This window comes from Chrysochloris asiatica, unplaced genomic scaffold (genome assembly GCF_000296735.1).
Source record: "Chrysochloris asiatica unplaced genomic scaffold, ChrAsi1.0 scaffold00563, whole genome shotgun sequence".
In the NCBI taxonomy this organism is placed as follows: domain Eukaryota; kingdom Metazoa; phylum Chordata; class Mammalia; order Afrosoricida; family Chrysochloridae; genus Chrysochloris; species Chrysochloris asiatica.
This window is the reverse complement of record NW_006409081.1, coordinates 942-4,509: the sequence shown is the minus strand read 5'-3', so window position 1 is coordinate 4,509 and position 3,568 is coordinate 942. Positions and strand designations below refer to the sequence as shown.

Sequence of the window (3,568 nt, the reverse complement as noted above, 5' to 3'; positions counted from 1 at the left end):
TAAAAAAATCATTATTTTCTATGAAAAAATAATCTCCTGATTTGAAATCAATGAAAGATATTTAATCTCAACTGTAGTTTTTAGAATTTGCATGATTTAAAATAGTTGTTTTTAAACAGCAAACTATTTTCCAATTTTGAGAACTTGATCATTTCAATTTTACTCCTAAATTTTAATCTTAAAAGTTAAAAAATATATATTTAATTCACAATAAATATGAATTTAAATCCAATTAGCAGGAACAATTTTAAAGCAGCAGAATAAAAAGGTGAGGTTTTAGTACTATTATCATAATGCATTATTACATGACAATATCAATTATGTGGCACTTTTATATTTACAATTCATCAATTCAGACATCATTCTGGAATATTGATTATATAAAATATTATTAAAAGTAATATTTGAGTGTTCTAGGACATCAGTCAGAGACCTGGTCAGTACCATAAACCTGTGCTTTAAACTATGACATTCAATATGTTTTTTGTTGCTATTACGTGTCCTCGAGGCAGATGCAACTCATAGCAAAACTATGCACAGCCAAATGAAACATTGCTACAACTGTGCCATCATCACAATTATTGTTATCCTTGAGACAGGTGCTGCTGCCACTGTGCCAATCCACCTCGTTGGGATTTTTCCTTTTTTTTTACTAAACCTCCACTTTACCAAGTATGATGTCTTTCCATAGGGACTGGTCCCTCCTGATAACATGACCAAAATGTGAAAGACAAGTTTTGTGATCATGGCTTCTAAAAGCGCATTTTGGCTGGATTTTTTTCAACATTCAATGATGTTCAATAAATTAGATTCAATATGATGTTGTTGTTGTTAAGTGCCGTTGAGTTGATTTCTACTCATAGTGACCCTGTATAGGGTTTCTGAGGAGCAGCTGGCTAGGTTGTACTACTGACCTTGTCAAACCAACAGTGCAGTACAGAGCATTGACCCACAATGCCACACTGAAATTCTACATAGTGGCTTAAAATTCAATTTAATTTATCACATTTATTATAATGATTTCGTATATATCACTGTTAATTGTCAAAGGTCAGTTCCACCCATAATAACCCAGTATAGGAATTCTAAGGTGCAGCTGATAAAATTGACGATTTTGCAGTTCAAACCAGGTTTGCAGTGCAGCGCATTAATCCACAACGCCACACTAGGACTCCATTGTTGTTGTTATTAAGTGCCATCGAGTTGGATTCGACCCAAAGTGACCTTGTATAGGGTTTCTGCGGAGTGACTGGTGAGTTTGAAACGCCAGCCTTGCAGTTAAAACCAACTTTGAAGTCCAGCACATTAACTCACAAAGCCATACCAGGACTCTCCAGGACTCCATATATGTGTATATGTATATTTGGTGTTGTTGTTAAGCGCCGTTGAGTCGGTTCCAACCCATAGCAACCCTGTATAGGGTTTCCAAGGAGCAGCTGATGAGCTTGAACCACCGACCTTGCAGTTCAAATGGCTTTGCAGTCTGGTGCATTAATTCAGAGTGCCACACCAGGACTCCGTATATGTATATAGCGTACATGATATGCAAGAGAAATATCAGGCTTTCTATTCTAGCAAAGATGTACAGACTTAGAAATTCAATACAGAGTCGCTGTGAGTCAGACCAATACAAAGTCACTTAAAATATAAACTCAAATTCACCTGCTATTCCACAGAAACACTATAATGGGTCACCATGTGTCAGAATCAACTGGATGACACTTAACAACAATTGAAAAACACCAATTGCTCCTCGGAAACTCATACAGGGTCACTCTGAGTTGGAATCAGCTTGAAGGTACTTAATAACAACAAATATGGATAACAACTGAATATTGAATACTGAAACGTTGTGACCATCACTAGAATACTGTAAGATATGGTGCTGGAAAATAAAACCATCATGAAAGAAGGTACTCAAAATGTAACATGTGCCTCCTCAAATTAGAGATAACCACAATAATGTGAATGGAGGAAAACTTTTGGGACCTTCATTTGCTGGTGGGGGACAACTCAAAATTAGAAGAACAGCTGCAAGTATCCATTAATAATCTGAACATGGAATATATAAAATATGAATCTCGGAAAATTGGAAGTTTTCACAATTTTAAAGGATGTCTAAAGATTTATAAACTAGGGGAAGAAGGGACAGACCTTCGAGCAACAGCTATGCAAAATGGCAGCACCACCGGTTCAGGAGGAAAAGTCCCTCACAATTTCTGACTGTTGAAAGAACTCAAAGAAGGCCGAAAAGTAGAAGGAGATGGCACAGTTAGCTGGGGTCTAGAAGATAACAGCATGACAAGACTTACAAGAAGTACAGGGATGATAATTGCACTTCCAAGAACAATTCAGAAAACCAGCTATATAGCCTTAAATAGGATGTGGACCTAAATATCCAGAAGCACCCCCTTTGTAAAATTTGTAACAAAAATTAATACAAATGGAGTGAATTGTTTTAATGGAGTGGTGGACCCAAGAGCCATATGACTGCTAGCAAAATGACAGAATTCATATAGCATCTAAATTGTCCTGCAAGAGCTCTAGTGCCTAATGATGTCTAAAGAAAATATGAAAACCCCTCAACCACTTGCAGAACAGTGTTACAGCAATTAATCAAAAAGAAAAACTACAGGTCTTACCCTTTCCCCACCCCATTCTATTGAAGTAGTCTTCATTTTCCACAGGAGTAAATTTTCTAGACACGCCTTGTAGACCTCAAAGTACTGGAAAGGAAGCTCCCATTCAAGGGCAAGGTATCTTAAGATATTGTAACTGATACTAATTTTTTTGTCTATTTGAAATATATAAGTACTGCTGGGAAGTCCTGGTGTGGCACTGTGGGCTAATGCATCAGACTGCAAAGTGGTTTGAACTGCAACGTCAGTGGTTCAAGCTCACCAGCTGCTCTTTGGAAACTCTATACAGGTTCGCCATGGATTGGAATCAACTCGATGGCACTTAACAACAACAACAACATAGCACATCATCCTGTCCAGTGTAACCACTATCTACATAGTTGAACACCCGGGATCAAGAAAGTATATTTAAACTGATTTTCATTATAAATGGTGGGGCTCATCCAACTCAACTGTGAAAAGACACATCACACAATCACCTTGCTACTGATTACACAGACGGGGTGGGGTCTCTGCCTTCTTCCCTTGTCCCATTCCCTTACCTCAGCCCCTCTCCCTGCAACAGCCTTCCAGTTTGGGGTGGCTTCTTAGGATAAGCGTTAAATTTTTGAGTTGTCACCTGTGGAACTGCTTGATACTGGGTGTGTGGGGTACTAAAATCTTAAATGATTCCCTCCTTTCCAAGCCATCTCTAACCACTTTCCTCCACTACCACCTTGGCTGAAGCATAGATTGTAACCCCTATGCTCCCATCTGAAATTGGCCTTTGGTGAGGAATTCAGCATTTCCCCCACAACATCTCTCTCCCTACCTAATTAAGGGGCACTGCTTCTCTCTTCCTCCTTCCAAAGTCCTTCCCTGCACCCCACACTCCCCATGACATTTCCTTACTTTGGCCAGAAGCCATCAAGTAAGGTTGGAATGAGCCT

At 38.6% G+C, this 3,568-nt stretch overlaps 1 pseudogene; it reads left to right on the top strand.

Annotated features, from left to right (window-relative positions):
* Positions 1 to 2,616, top strand: part of LOC102840960 — a 36,179-nt pseudogene extending 33,563 nt beyond the window's left edge.
* Positions 2,617 to 3,568: the final 952 nt, after the last annotated feature.